Below are 16,563 nucleotides of genomic sequence, written 5' to 3'. Positions count from 1 at the left end.
TGCACCATGGGCAGAGAAATTTGAATTGCTGGAGCAGCAACCTGGCTCACCCAGATGCCCCTGACCAGGATCCCACAGCTGAGCCCTTGCTGGGAGAGCACCTCCCCACCCATCTACCTCCATCCTCTATCTCACTGGGTCTACATCTTCTCCATGCTGGGCAAGACATCCCTTCTGGACCCCCCCATATTCACTAGGTGCCTTTGCCCTTTTGTGTCCAGCCTCTGCCCCTCCTCACCCATTTCAGAGCTCTGCATCTTGGCAGCGAAGGGCCCCTAGTGAATCACAGAATGGTTTGGGGGTGTCCCCATGATGCTTTGCAGGGCTTGAGCTGGGCTTGGAGCAGGATTGAAAACAGCAGCAACAGCCCAGTTCACCAGCACTGAGTCCTTGCTGGGTAAGCACCTTCCCCTCATCTGGTAAGCAGGTCATCTTGCCACAGGAGGAGATGGTGAGGGTAGTCATGGAGCACCTGCCTCTCATAACCCCCCACTGTCTGGCCTGATCCCCTGGTTGTTCTGTACTTGCCACATGGTGGCACTCAGGATTCAGAATCTCCCAGGGCACAGATGTCAGACTGACAGGCCTGTAGCTCTACAGATCCTCCTTCCATCACTCGTTGTAGATGAGCAGCACAGTGGCTAACCTCCAGTCAGCAGGGACTTCTTGGTTGTCCAGGTCTGATGCTAAAGGATTCCAAGTGGCTTGGTGAGGGATAAGTCAGTAAAAATAAACCAGAAACAAAGCAGCTGCACATCCCCTTCTTTTGCCATGTGGGGGGTGTGATTATGGGATTTGGGATTGTTCAAAGGGAATAAGGAGCTGGTGGTCTGATCGAGCTGGTTACCTACCCTAAAAGTGGTTTTATGCACAGCTGCTGCCCATAAAAATGAAGGTCAGATAGGCCTGTGCACAGATGCAACACATGGAATTTGAAACAACACTTGTCATTTAGCCCAGACCTCCACAAAAGGAAGCTGCCATGTTCATGCACCAAGATGCCCCATCAGTGTCCACAGATGTGCCATGCTGTCCTGGTTTCAGCTAGGATAGAGTTAATATTCTTTCTAGCAGTGGGTGGAATGCTGTGTTTTGGAGTTTGGATGAGAGCAGTGCTCATAACACAGGGATGTTTTAGTTGCTGCAAAGCAGTCAAGGACTTTCCAGTTGTTCATATTTTCCTGCTAAGGAGAAGGTGGGGAGCACCCAGAGAGCTGGGAGGAGACACACCCAGGACAGGTGACCCAAACTGTCCAAAGTGGGTATTCCATGCCAATGACATCATACTCAGCATAAAAGGGGGCTGATGGGGAGAGGAACAGTCAGCTCCAGGACACGCGGATTTTGGGGATGGTCTGGATTCAGGACAGCTCTGAGTTGTACAGTCTGAGTTGTGCAGCTCAGTGAGAAGCTGCATTCTGTGTCACCACAGGAGTGTTTATTGGACAGGGAGCTTTCTTAGAGGTGACATGGTGGCCAAGTCCAGTTGGTGGAGTATGACTATGGGAGCAGCCTCTCTGCATCCAGTAAAGATGGAGTTACCAAGAGGGAATTGATCTGTGGGTCACACCTGTCTGTGCAGAAGAGAAGGAGCAATGCTGGATGTGCAGAGGGCAATATGTTCAGTCACAATGGGCTTGTGATGTACCCGTCTCTTAACTGCATTGCACCTGGGCACGTGTGACTGCCCAGGAGAAGACAGATGGAAACGTGGGAGCTCCTCTCCAAAGGAGAGGGGTCAGGAAAGAAGTGATAGACAGAGAGGTGAGTGTGGGAGATGCTCCTGGCATCTCAAGAGGTCTTCAGGACCTGGCCTCTTGGGAATTCCCCTTAGAGAACAGTGGATCTCACCATGAAGGAAACGCTCAGCCAGGCTGAGCACCATCTGAGCACAGCCCAGCCACTGCTCCTCTCTGCAGCTGCTTGCTGACCAGTGACCTTGCTCTATAAAAAGCCCTTCCTTTTGCACCCCTGCTCTCTCAGCAGCAGTGTGTTCACCTCCTGCTCGCTCTGCATGCACAGAAGTCGCCCATGCAACACCTGCCCAGCCCACTGCTTTGTGCAGGCTGTTGTAGCTCTTCTGTTTAGAAATGAGGTTTCCTCGCTGGTCACCAGCACCAACCCAACCGCTCTGACAGGAAGACGTGTGTCCCCATGAGGCTTTGCAGGGCGTGAGCTGGGCTTGGAGCAGAGTTGAAAACAGCAGCACCAGCAGTGGCAAAATTCGAACTGACATCTTGAGTGCAAATTCCCAAGCCAGGGCTGGAAACAGGTGTGGGAGGGCAGAGGGCCTGGAAGGTGTGAAACTGGAGCAGCTCTTTGCATGGCTGTGACCACAGTTGGCTGCCTTCTCCAATGGATGATGAAGGTGTCAGGGTTACTCTTTTCCACCCCACTTAGGAAAGCATTTCCAGCAAAGCATAGGAGGCTTTGGATGTTAAGCACCCAAATTAGCACATCTCAATCACCTGCTCCTGTGGACAGCCTGAGTGGATGAGATGCAGGTGAAAGTGGCTGCATGTCTCACCTGTACCATGCCCTTGGGTTTCTCTGCTGGTGAGGGATGCCTCAGCAGGATTTGTTGTGCATTCAGACCTCCTTGCCCTTCACCTGCATCTGGGGTGTTTTATGGAGCTGTGCACACAATATCACCACCCAGACTGAGGGTCCTTGTGATGTGGTGAAGGGGTCTTGCCTTGCTTTATCCACATCTTGGGTTTTTGATGAACAGAGCTGAAAGGCTACTTCAGAATTTCTCTTCCAATTTATTTATTTATTATTTTTACTCAGGATAAATAGTCCTAATCCCAATTCTGAAATCTACTCTGGAAATGCGAGGCTCATCCCTTCCAAACCTGGTTTGGGATGTCATCCTGACGATGCTTGACATGAACTCAGGTTCTCCCTCCAGATACACACTGATGTACTGGGCAGAGTTGAGATCAGCTCTGACAGAGGCTTTCAGGCTGTTCAAGCTCTTCTCAGCTATAAGACCTCCTTTTACGTTGTCTGGAGCTGTCGTTATCCTCCGTCCCTCTGTTGAGACGTGACACTTAAGCCAGCACCATGCCATGCTTGTCCACCTACAACTCTGTTCTCAGCAGAGTCACATGGGGGCAAGTGCCAAGACCCTTCTGCCCACACTGCTGTGTCACAGAGCTCCTCACTGCAGAACTCCTCACTCAGTTGCTCTTCCACGTGTGCTCTTACCCTCAGACATACATCCTCACACTTCACAGAGAAACATTCAAAGGCATTAAGTAGCTTATCTGTCCCCTATGGTCTTCCAGGCTGTGCTCCTCTACCCCGTCCTTCCAGAAGGTGATTTGGGTAGCATTTGCCCCTGTCAAGACAAAACTCCTAACTCGTAGTGTGTCACCAGGTTGAGCAGAAGGCAAGCCAAAGCTCAGATCAGAGAATCACGGATGCATAGAATCATAAAATATTAGATGGGTTGGGCTGGAAGCACTGGTGTGGCTTCACCTTGAGCACTGTGTGCAGTTTTGGGCACTACAGTACAAGAGGGACACAAAAATAGTGGAGAGTGTCCAGAGGAGGCCAATGAGGGTCTGGAGGGGAAGTCCCTTCTCTCCAGGAAGCTACAAATTCCCAGCCATGAGACCAAGGAATACAATGAAACACAGTCTAGGTACCACATCCTACCTTTATGAGACCCATGGGACACTCTGTCTGTGGAGAAGCACCTAGTGTGGGCTGCCCACCCTCCAGCACTGTCAGCATACGTGTTCTCATCAGTTGAGGATGAGGAAGGGTCTAGAGGGGAAGTCTTATGAGGAGAGACTGAAGTCACTTGGTTTGTCCAGCCTGGAGAAAAGGAGGCTGAGGGGACACCTCATTGTGGTCTATGGCTTCCTGTTGAGTGGGTGTGAAAGGGTAGGGGCCAATCTCCTCTCTTTGGTCACTAGTGATAGAACCCAAAGGAAAGGCATGAAGCTGAGAAAGGGAGGTTTAGGCTGGATGTTAGGAAGAGGTTTTCTACTGGCAGGGTGGTCTGGCACTGGAACAGGCTCCTCAGGGAAGTGGTCAGAACACTGAGCTGGGCTGAGCTCAAGAAGCATCTGGATGATGCACTCAGTCCCATGCTCTGACTTGTCTGGACCTGTGTGGAGGCAGAAGTTGGACTTCATGATCTTTATGGGTCCTTTCCAGCTCAGGAGATTCTAGGGATGTAGGATGATTTTTCTGTAGACAGAAGCCAGGCTGGGCATGAACTGAACTGTGGGGTGCAAAGAGCTGTGAGAAACCTGCCCCTGTTCAATGGCCTGTGGTTTTGCATATCCTACTGGGAATTAAGAGCTGGGACTCCATATGGAATTGGGAAAGGTCCCGTGTAGGCGACAGGGGGAGATGGAGAGGGCAGAAAGGGGTTTTGGTTCATGGCCCTGCAAGTCTTCATCTACTGACAGTGTGGCACAGCCAATAGGTGAGCAGCTTTACTGTAAGGGCTGGAGGTGACATGAAGGGTGTCCCCACAGACAGAGCACCCCATGGATCATGTTGAGGCAGGATGTGGCACTCACGCTGGATTTCGTTGGATTTGGTGGTCTCGTACCTGAGAACGTGCTGCTGCCTGGAGACAAGGTGAGAAAGGGACCTGGGGCCTGTGTCGTGGTGGGATGGGACAATTTGGGTGAATCCTGTGGATGACTCTTTTGTGCATGATGTCCATGGATGGAGTAAAGCCTGCTGCTTCAGCCTTCATGGCAGGGGAAGCCACCCATGGATACTGACCGTGATTCCCCAAGGACAGGACCGCCCTCAGGGCCCCCACCAGCCTCACATCCAGCAGGGATTGTTGCTCCCCTTGGGCATCTCTGGGTTACTAACCTTTAGTATTGCCTTGGAACTTATTACAAAGGAGGATGTTTGGGAACTTGGTGGCTGAGTGGGTGCCTGGCAGCCCAGCTGCTTATCACCTGGAATGTTCTGTAAACGTTGAACCTTTTGGAATGTGAACAGAAATTTAACTTCTAAGTTACCCCCAGCCAGTTCTCCACAACAACTCACCTGCCCAATGTGGGCAGTGGTAGTATCTGTTGGGGACAAAATCCACACAATATAGTCCTTTCTTCCTATTCTGGGGGGGTACAAGGCCCAGGCTGCCTTTGAACAGCAAATGCCGTGGTCAGAACTTACTGCCCTGCCTTGATTTCACTCTACTCTTGCCAGTGCTCTGCCTTTCCCTCTGTGGATGCAGAGCTAGGATGCTGGGGTTTGGCTGCATTTCACCCACTCTGTAGCATTATTTTATCTCTAATTTCCCCCAACTAGCAGAGCTTTGCTTGCTTGTCTGTGCCTGCACATGAATCTGATTCCCCAAGCAGATAGGGGGAGGCACATGGACAGCAGGGAGGTGTCCCCCTACCCCCAGCCTCAGGTCACCCCATTTGCTGCAGCCTTTGGGTTCACAGTTAGCAAGGAGCTCACAGTGGGATGGAGAGAATTGTAAGAGTCAAAGTGAGAAAACTCGTGTGTTGAGTAAAGGCAATTTAATAGTAAAGCAAAAGCCACACACACAAGAAAAGGCAAACATGGAATCCATTCACTCCAGGCAGAAGCTTATCCATTCCCAGGAAAGTAGGGATCCACCATGCCTAATGGATCCTTGGGAAGACAAATGCCATCACTCCAAAGATCAGTCTCCAGTACTGGACCTGCCAATGGAGATGCTGCTTTCTGTGAGCAGGAGGGTCATCTGTGGGAGAACTGGGGCTGCATAAAAGAGAGCAGAGCAATGGCAGCACATCCCTTGGGCAGCTGCACTAAGCGGTCAGACCCCAAGTGGAGCCGGGAGGTGGCATGGCTCTTGCTCCTCTCATGGCAAAGAGACATGGGGACAGCAGGAAGGCCGTGGCTGTGAGGCCATCAGAGTGCACTGGGGATGGCTATGTCTGTAGACTTGCTGGCCTTGCTGGCACAGTGGCTCCATGTCTTCATGATGAGGGTGATGATGGGGACAGAGGCCAGGAGGAAGAAAGTAAGGGTGGAGCGCAGGACGGAGACCCAGAGGGGCATGGTTGGCCCTGCAAGAGAGAAGGGTCACAACATGGAAAACCTGAGTCCAGGAAGAAGATGGTGGGAAGAGCACATCAGCAAACGCTCCTCCTCTAGATTTGGGGCCTGTCTGGTGTAAGAATGAAATGTAGACCTTGTGAGTCTCACTGCCTTTCACTGGGTCCACCCCAGACCCCAAGCTGAACCCCAGGTCATGTCTGAACTCCTCACCCAGTTACATTTTTCCCTGTGCTGGTGCTGATACACTTGTATCCCCACTCTGACCAGTGTGACTTTCAGAAGCACAAAGTAGAGATGCTGCCCCTCCCAGCACTTAGGCCAGTGGTCCTCCACCCAGTCCTTGCAGGTGATGAATTAGGTTGCAGGGGACTGCCTGTCAATGGTGCAGCAAAAGGAAACCTGTTCTCCCTCCTCAGCATGGGAGATGTTCATCAAGTACCAGCTAGCATGGGTGCATGAAATGCAGGTCCTGCTCGACTGACCTGGTCTGGTTCTACAATGTGACAATTAAGGGAGTGAAAGGCTGGGGCTGTTGTCCACCTCGACTTTAGTAAAGCCTTTGATACTATTTCTCACAGCATTCTCTTGGAGAAACTGGGTTCTCATGGCTTGAGTGGGCCTATGCTTTGCTGGGTAAGATCTGTTGGGATGGCTGGGCCCAAGGAGTTGCAGCAAATGGAGTTAAATGTGGTTGGCAGCTGGTCACAAGGGGTGTTCACCAGGGCTCAGTACTGGGACTGATTGTCATTAGTATTTTTATCTAAGATCTGGACAAGGAGATCAAGGGCACCCTCAGCAAGATTGTAGATGACACCAAGTTGTTTGGGAGTGTTGATCTGCTGGAGGGTAGGAATGTTCTGCAGGAGGATGTGGACAGGCTGCATTGATGGGCAAAGGCCAACTGTATGATGTTCAATATGGCTCAGTGCCTGGTCCTGCACCTGGCTCAATCCACCCCCAGGTGATGCTTTAGGTTTGGGCAAGAGTGGCTGGAAAGATGCCTGATGGAAAAGGCCATGGGGGTTGTTCGTCAACAGCGGGCTGAATATGAGCCAGCAGTGTGCCCATGTGGCCAAGCAGGCCAAGACATCCTGGTTTGTATCAGAAATCGTGTTGCCAGCACCACCATGGAAGTGTTTGGACTTGGCAGTTTAACAGTTGCATTTGATGATTTTAAAGATCCAGTCTCAAGAGTTATAAAGAGTCTATGAGGCTAAGAGGGCAGGAGCCAGGCAGTGACCTGAAGAGATGGCACAGGGATGGCACAGGGAAGTGTTAGTACTGACAGGGTTGGAAAACACCCAGGATCTGGGAGGGGAAGAGTCTCCTCTCCACGAGGTCACCCAGAGGGAATAAAGCCTCCTTCCCACCCCATTTCCACCCCTACACACATCCTTTGCTGGGTCACCACCTTTCTACATGTGTATCCCTGTCCAACAGCTCCTTGGTCTCCTCTCCTGACATAACCCCAATCCCATTTTCTTCTTGTGTCCAGAGGACTGTGAAGAAATGTCTGCCTGGGGCAGGGATGCATTTGGTCTCTCCCTCCCTGCATTGGCATCCCAGTGCAATCACCCTGCAGGAAAATCCTCTGCATGTCAACATCTTTGCTCCCTCCAGTTGAGAGGGGAAAGGCCAGAGGAGTTCAGCATCCAATGGAGCAGGGGTAAGGAGCTGGCAACACTAAACCAGCACAGGTCAGAGAGAAGCAGCCCCACAGCACTGTGTGATCCTGGCCTTACAGTTTGCCCTCAATGTCCCCAAACCACTCACCTTTCATCACAGCACAGTAACCAGCTGCAGCCACCAGGAAAAGTATGTAGATTGATACCACTGCCAGCTCGATTCTTGTGGGGATGGTGTTGAGGGGCTGAGTCTTGGGAGCTGTGGGAAGAGGAAGCGTTTGGATGAAGCAGGTGTCATGGGGAGCAGGAGAGAGCAGGAGATGCCCTCAGAGCCATTTGGATTCTGGTTAATTAACATTCCCCATGTCCTGTAGTGGGGAGGGATGAGACCCAGGCTGCCTTTGGCATCTCTCTCTGCAGACCCCTGTAAGGGAAGGAAAGAGAGTGGTGGGGAGGCAGAGTTACTGCACAGCCCTGGCTTTCCATGCTCTGGGCTGCCCCATGAAGATGACGGGCTGAGCCTCCACACCTCCCTCAGAGGAGCAGTTCTAGAGCCCAGACTGCGCCACTGTGAGTCTTGTTTCCCACACTGGCTTCTCCCAAGCTCTCAGCACCCATAGATAGCACAAGTGTGGAGGAGCCGTGCTTGATCAGCTCAGGTCTGAGACTCCCTTCTTGTGCTCTGAGGGCTGGGAGCAAATGTCTGCCTGAGGCAGGGATGCATTAGGTCTCTTGCTCCCTGTTTTGACATCCCAGTGCAATCACCCTGGAGGAAAAATCGTCTCTCAGTCAAACCATCACCCACGGCCACCCCAACTACTCCTTTGGTGATAAAGGAAAAATCCTCCCACTGTGTCCACTTTTAATTCTCCCAGCTGAAAAAGGAAAGGTTTGAGAGGATCAACTTTATTTGGAGCCAGCCATGCTAAAACTGCACTGGTCAGACAGCAGATCTGATGCATGAGCCAGATTCTAGCTTCAAGGCTTCCCTGAATGTCCTCAAAATGCTCACCTTTTTTAACAGCACTGTAGGCAGCTGCAACCAGGATGAGGAAGAGGGAGAATGCCACTACTGCCAACATGATGCATATGAGAAAGGCTTTTAGGAGCAGGGTATTGATAGCTGTGAGGACATTATCTGTTGAGGTAGAGTAGGTGTCAATGAGAGAAGGAGAGAGCAGGACGTGCCCTTAGAGCCAAGCCAGATGCCAGTTAATCAACCTCCCCTGTCCCAGTGGGGAGTGACGCTGGGAATGCAAGAAGGGAATCACTCACTGGTGTTTGATGGCCAGTCAAAGGACCTGGACTGTGTTCCTGGGAGGAGAAAGGTGAGAGTGATCAGCTCTCAGTGGAGCTGCACAGACTCAACAGGTGAGGGGGCCCATTTAACCAAGTACCAAACATTGTGATAAATACATGAATGCACTATACAGCTGTGGCTCTGGGTGAGATCCAGCACCAGCACTCTCATTCTCTGTGCTGCTGGGGTAGGAGAGGAGCAGTGCACTCTCCTGTGACTGGGAAAGGCTGGTCTGAGCCTCTGAAACACCCAGGAATATGGCATGTGGATATGGCATCCCCACTCTCAGTTTCAGTCTGTGTGGCCCCAGAGCAGTGCTTTCCCATGCCCCAGTGTCATGCCTCACCTCTGACAGTCAGGTCCCGGGGAGCACTGAGGGCAGAGCTTCTCACCCAGTAGCTCTCATTCCTGTGCTGGTACCCACAGGTGTATGTCCCCGCACTCTCTTTCAGGGCACTGTGTTGCACAACGTAGTTCTGCTGCCCCTTTTGAGATTTCTTTATGAACACCTCTACCCCATCCTTGCAGAAGAAGATTTGTGTAGCAGGAGCCAGACAGTCAATGAAGCAGTGAAAGTGAACCTGTTCCCCTTCCTGAACACTCAAGGTGTTCAGGAAGAGATCAGGAGCAGGGAGGTCACCTGGAGAGATGGAACATTGATGGCACCAGTGTCATACTTGAGAATCAAACTGGTCTTCCCACCCCATCTCCATTCCTGCACACACCTCCCTTGTCCATCTCATCCTGTGCCCACCATCACCTGGGGAGCTGCAGATGTCCTGGGTGGTCACACTGTCACCTGCATTGTGGGAAAGAGAGGGTTTGATTAGAGGGACAGTGACATGGCTCATCCAAGTGCCACTGGTCAGCTCCCCACTGCTGAGTCCTTGGTGGGCAAGCTCCTTTCCACCCATGTGTCCCCATTCTGCAGCTCCTTGGTCTTTAAAACTAAGTTTAAAATGAAGACATTTGGTGGTTTTATTGTTGCCGATGGATTCCCCTTGCTCCCTAAAGCACTTTAGCAGTTGCCCAGTCTCATAGTACTTCACAACCAGCCCTTAGAGGTGGTAGAACAATGCACCTTTGTCTCAGAGACTCACCTTAGCTGGAGGAAGCATCATCTCCCTCCCCTCATCAAAGCAGCTCTGCCCCTTATGGCTGCTTGGCTGCTCCACACACTTTTCCCACACAACCTGTCCTGCCCCACTCACAGCCCTCCACACAGGAGCCCCAAAGGCAAAGAAATCCCCAACTCACCAAGCACCAGTAGCAGCAGGAAGGCAGGGTGAGGCAGCCTGGCACATCCCACCTGCCCCAGCATTTTTTGGGATGCTGCCTGTACACCGTCTCCTTGAAGTGTCTGCTCTCCTCTGACCTGGGGACAGCAGATCAAGAGCTGTCTGGCCTGTGGCTTTCAGCACACATGGGGCTGGTCCTGTTGCCTTGCTGTGGCTGGCAGTGCCTGTCACACAGCCAGAGGATGTGATGAGCGGGTGCAGTTCTTCAGCCCCCACTGCGGATGCTGCCCCCGCAGAGCCCCCGATTGCATTTCCGGACACTCAGACACCGCAGCACAAAGAGTGTTTTCATCTCCCCCTCTGAGAATTGACCATAATAGGTAAAAAATGCTGGTGTCCGCTTTTCTCTTGTACCAACATTGTGGATGGAGATCTTCAAGGTCAGCAGAGGAAGCAGCTGAAGGATGGAGTCTAACAGGTGGTCCTTTTCTCATTGACAAGTGAGGAATAAACAGCAAATGGTTTCAACACAGAATCTTGAAGGCCATGGGCCACAGAGGGAGGCATTTTGCTTCATCATCCTTGAAATGACTATGACCATTTACACACCTGAGCGTGCCTGGGGGGTTGGAACTGGATGATCTATGTACCTGTATCTAGAAAATGTGCCTAGGTGTGTAGAGACAGAAGAGCACACCCAGAGCTGTGTGACACAGGTGATGTGTACACAAGTCAGGCTTTACATAGTGGGATGGAGCTGTGTTCACTCCAGGTACTCACATCTAGATTTACAACATAAGGAGTGTATTTGTACATCAGACACTGTACACACATGTGCCAGTCACAGATAGACTGCTGGTGAGAGGCATCCACAATACATTTATGATGTGTGTGGAAAGACTGGACACAGTGGATGGGTTGGGTGAGGACATGCTGTCACAGACAAGGCTTGTGGGTAGGTGTTGCCCTCCCAGGACAAGCACTGGCAATTCCCAGCAAGAACTGGTGCAGACAAGTGATGGGGATGGCACACAGCAGGTGCATCATGAGGGAGTGAAACAGTGTTGTCAGCCTGCAAGGGGTCCTGTAAAACCCGATCTGCCTGGTGAGTGGAAATAGGGTGGGGAAGGGAAAGGTGGAGAACATGGTGGGCTCAGGACCTGGGGCAGCATCCCCAAGGCTCCTCACACTCCACCCTCCTGTGATAGCCAGAGACCCCCCTACCCAACATATGGGAGGCTCTGGGGAGCAAAGGGTGAAGCACACACAACCCTTGCACTTGAGTATGGGCAGATGGGCTCAGTCATCCTCAGCTCAACACTTCTTCAGGAAACAGCTGCTGTGGTGAAGCCAGCAGGGAGGGAAACTGTCTGTGCTTCTTTCAGCTGAGATCATTTTCTTTCTAGGAGCTGCTCTAGTGCTGTGTTTGGGATGTAGTATGAGAATAATGCTGATAACGCACTCATGTCTTTATTTGTTTCTAGGACTGCTAATGAGGAGGTGGGGTGCACCCAAGATACTGGGAGGGAGCACAGCCAGGAGGGCTGACCCAAATGGGCCAGAGGGATACTGCATTCTGTGTGATGTCATGCTCAGGGGCTGGGCTGGGAGGCAGTTCATCTCCAGAATTAGCCAGGTATCAGCTTCAGCTGGTGAGTGATTGTGCTGTACATCACTTGCTTGTAGAATTTATTACTTGTTCTTCTGAATAATTATTATTATTATTATCATATTCTTTTTCTACTCTATTAAACTATCTTTATATCAACCCACAGAGCTGCAGATTGTGAACCTGTGTGTTGCAGATGAGGGGTGAGAGTCCAGATCTGCAGGAGCACCCTGTAGTGATTGCACTGGGAGAAGAAAGCCAGATGTGGTGCAGCCTGTGCCCCTTCACAGGGCATCAAACAGACACAGTTTAGAGCCCAGTTGAAGTTGGCTACTGCACAGCAGAGGTGAAGGGAGAGCAATGGCAGCAGCGTGAAACAGGGTGCCGGGGGGGTTCAAAAGAAAGCAGTGATGGGACCTTTCATCAGAAATGGCCTTGGCTTTTTACACCTTCAGTTAGGGCAGAGATCTCCCACCTGATAACCAATCCTACACAGTGGTTTTAGAACACTTCCTCATATATTGCTATACTGCACCTTGTTTACCCTAAGGCAAAAAAGCTGCTTATTATTAGTATGAGTTCAGAAATAAGGAGAATTCATGGTCAGATATTCTTACTGTGACTTTTAACAACTAAATTACCGCTACAGCAGAAACACCCCTAACCTATCTACAAGGCACCTCAGGCTCAATGAGCAAATCTCATTTTACATCCAAGGTGAGGGTTTTCTTTCTTATGTTTTTCTGTTGCGTTAAATGGGTAATGGTATCTCTCAGAAGAGAAACCATCTTGCCTTCCAGCTTGTCCTCAGATGTCAGAGCAGCTGTGGGCAGCTGGGATCCAATTCTGAGTGACTCCCAGTTCAGCACTGCAGTTCTGGTCCTGTTCCACACACAGAACTATCACAATTACAGATGCAGAAAGAGTTCTGGGCACCTCCAGTCTCCTTGTGTTTGATGAACCAGCATGGCCAGATGGAAGGAGTTTGGCTGCACTCAGGGAGAACTCTCATGACTAGAGCAATGAACAGGGCAGTTTATTGAGGCCACAGAGGACAGAGACTTTTGGGTTGCCAGCGATGACACACTGTTTATAACAGCACGTACAAGTAAGAGAGCAACACAAGACAGGGTAAAACTGCACATCAAAGAACAGAAAACTACTTGAGAAATATGGCCACACAAATCACCCTTTACAGAGATTTCTAAGTTTCCTTCAATAACCAAGTGTTCAAATTTCAGCCAACGTGTCCCTATGGGGGGAGGGGGAAGAGAGTCTCAGCCTCTCCAGTGGTCCCAGGAGTCAGTGATGGTTCCTGACGGTATCTCTTTGACTTGCTGTGATGGTGTCATTTCTGTTATCCCTCCATTCTTAGGCCACTCTTATACTACTTTTATGTATCAGGTGGAGCTTGAGTGACTCTAGCCACGTGTGTCTCTGCTGTGATTGGTGTAAAGTTTTCTTCCTTTGTATTTATGGTATAGACCAGCAGAAATTCAGAGCACATGCTCTGGGGGGGGGGGGGGTGGGGGGGGTGGGGTGGTGAAAAAAGAGCTAGGCAGGGGGGATTCGGGTTAAAAAAAGCAAAAAAAAAAGGGAAAAAAAAACAAAAGTAAAATGACTGTGTAGTTCTTATAGTTGAAGTGTACAACGGTGGCTTTTCAAGCCATAGATCTTGGAGAAATGCCAAGTATGAATAAATTATTCATTTTATGTCTTTTCTAGAGGTGTGTTTTGTTTTGGGGAGGCTGGCGGTTGCGTCGAATCCTTCTCCGTATTATGGGGTAGTTGGTTTGGTGTTAGCGTCCGTTGTAGGGTGTGGGTGGTTGTTGAGTTTGGGGTCGTCTTTTGTGTCATTGGTGTTGTTTATGGTTTGTTTGGGTGGCATATTGGTGGTTTTTCTCTACTCCGTGTCTTTAGCGGGGATTGGTGGGTTATAGGGTACATTTTAGGGTTGGTTTTGGTTCTTGTTGTTGGGTTTTTTGTTGGGGGTTTTGAGGAGTGTTGGAAGTTCAGGGTGGTTACTGTTGATAGTGTGGGGGTTTTGTCTGTTCTGTTGGATTTTAGTGGGGTAGCAGTGTTGTATTCGTGGGGGGTGGGTGTGTTTTTGGTTGCTGGGTGGGGTTTGTTGTTGACTTCTTTTGTGGTGTTAGAGCTTGTGCGGGGATTGGGTTGGGGGGCTATTCGGGCAGTTTAGGGGGTTACAGAGAATAGTTTTAATGTAAATGCCAGCTTTGGGAGTTGGAGATAAAGGTTCAAGTCCTTTTTTTCTGAGGGGTTACTCTAAGGAGAGGTGAGTCTTCAGGTTTTGGTTTACAAGACCAATGTTTTTAATAAACTATTAGAGTATTATTTAGTAGTTTAGTATCTTGTTTTCTGGTGCTCCGGTGGTTGGGAAGAGGAGTAGGAGAATGGTGAAGTAGGTGAACGATGCTGTTTGGCCAATTAGAATGAATGGGTGTTCTACTGGTTGGCTGCCAATTCATGTTAAGATGAGTAGTCCCACCTGTCTGAGGGATTATGACAGGTCGCTAATTCTGTCAGGAGCAGTGTTGAAGATGTAAGGAGTTAGAATAATGTGAGGCTGAGTTGGTCCATTTATAGAAATTCCTGGGGACAGTTTGTCATCTGTTACAGTTGGCATGGCTGTTGCTGTATCAATCATAAACCCAAACAGTGATTTTGTGCCTCTCCAGACCCAAATACAATACACAATTATAATTTGCTAAAGATGAAATTACACCAGCTGCCTGTATTCGGTTCTGTTATCTTGTGGCACTCACTATTATGGTCTGTGGATGCATTCAAGGTCAGCATAAACTAATCCATCCAGCCACGTGCAATTCCTGTGGAAACAAAAGGAGGCAAAACATGTTTTGTCTTACTGCATTGACAAGTTTATAAAGAAAATGACATGCACCAACTGCTAATCCAGTGCACTTTTCCTGAGCCATCTCTGGTTTAGCATGCATAGAGATGTTTTTTTGGGGTGTAGTTAATACTGTTGTTACTGTTCCAGTTGGGCATATTAACCTTTATATCCTTTAACTTCTAAGATAAGGATGGGCAGCTTGCTGTATTAATCTTACCATCTGAGTGATGTTTGGAACTGCAACAGTTAAAGGCACAGCACTTCATTGTTGATAGTGCACTGTAAAACACCATTGCCTGGTAGGTTCCTTTACTGGCCATACTGGTGACTTGTGAGGTGAATGAGTCCTTTTAATATCATTTCAACAGTTGTTGGAAACTCACTCCTAAAGGACTCAGAAGGCCCAATATGCCAGGTTGTCACTCTTCATAGGGAAGTCTGTAGCCTTCCTGCAACCCAAACCAGGGATATTACTAGGAAACTCCCCAGTTTAGGACAAGGGGCAATGGCTGCAAGTTGGAACAATCTGGGGAAGAACTTTTTCCCAGTGAGGTTGACATAGTACTGGGACAGCCTGCCCAGGGGGATTGTCTCCATCACAGTGCTCAGTGATGCTGGCAGTCCTGTAGACTCTTCTGCTGAGAAATGGAGACATTGTAAGTTCAAAGTCCTCTGCACCTTCAACTCTTTACTTGCAATGTTGAGCTGGTCCTATTGTCAGTGTTCTTAATAAATGCCCTTTTTATTCCAAATCAATTAAATCTCAAGGAATTATCTTCTAATGAAATTGTCCCGTTCCCATCCAGACAGCTCCTCTTCAGAGTTGGCAATCCTCCCTTCCAAACCTGATTTTGGATGTCACCCTGCTGATGGTTAGACACAGGTTCTCCCCACAGAATTCCACCCTGACCCACTGGGAATACTTGAGGTGAGGTCAGCTCTTACAGAGGCTTTCTGGTTGTGCAAGGTCTTCTTTGGTCCAAGACATCTTATTTTCAGGGTAGTAAAAGCTTATCCCCCATGAAGCTGTTGTTTTCTCATAGTTCTTCTTGTGCTGTCATAGTCCTCCAGTTGTCAGACCAGCATAAAGGTTTTGTGGCTGTGATGGGCACCCGGAAGACGAGCATGCTGTCCTTTTTCTTTTGAAGGTCTCCAGAATAGAAGACTCAGTGTACATTAACATAGGAGGACACGAGTGGTGATGCAGGTAGCATCAGAGTCATCGTCCTGGTTCCAGTGAGGACAGAGTGAACTTCTCCAAGGAGAGCCAAGCTGGCCCAGGCTTTTTTCCCCACCATGTGACATCTCAGCCCCCCATAAAATAGGCAGGTTGGGGAGAGGCAGGTCTGCAGACTCTGGGGCTATCCAAGTGCAGTCAGGCATTGAGTCAGTTGTCCTGTCAGTGAAGTGCTCTGCATTACCAACTCGTGGGGTCTGTAAAGTGCTCTGTGTTATCACCGTGTGTGTGTGTGTGTGTGTGTGTATTCTACCTTAGGCTCTGCTGTTGGTACCCTTTGACAGTTCTCTGTGAGTACAATCTGTCCTTATCCCAACCTGCAGGTCTTTGTCTGTTTCTCCTCCCTTGGGAGGGGTGAACAAGTTCAGTCACTGCCTGGGGCTGAACCACGACAGTTATCCCACTCAAGACAGGGTAGTCATGTAAATCCTTGCTGCTTGTCCTCTAGTCTGTGAGAATTTGGGGTTTGGGGTTAGAACCCCAAACCAGGTTTGGAACCCTGGGTTCCAAAACTGTATGAAGTGATGATTTGCCAATGCCAGTGATACGGCTGTCCAGAGACTGCAAAGGACCCCAAGATCCATCTCCACTAGAAAAAACATGCCCCGTTTTTGTGAAGATCATGGTGTGTTGGCATGGGCAGCAT

Source organism: Gallinula chloropus (genome assembly GCF_964237585.1).
Source record: "Gallinula chloropus genome assembly, chromosome: 30".
Classification (NCBI taxonomy): domain Eukaryota; kingdom Metazoa; phylum Chordata; class Aves; order Gruiformes; family Rallidae; genus Gallinula; species Gallinula chloropus.
This window is presented reverse-complemented; position numbering follows the sequence as displayed.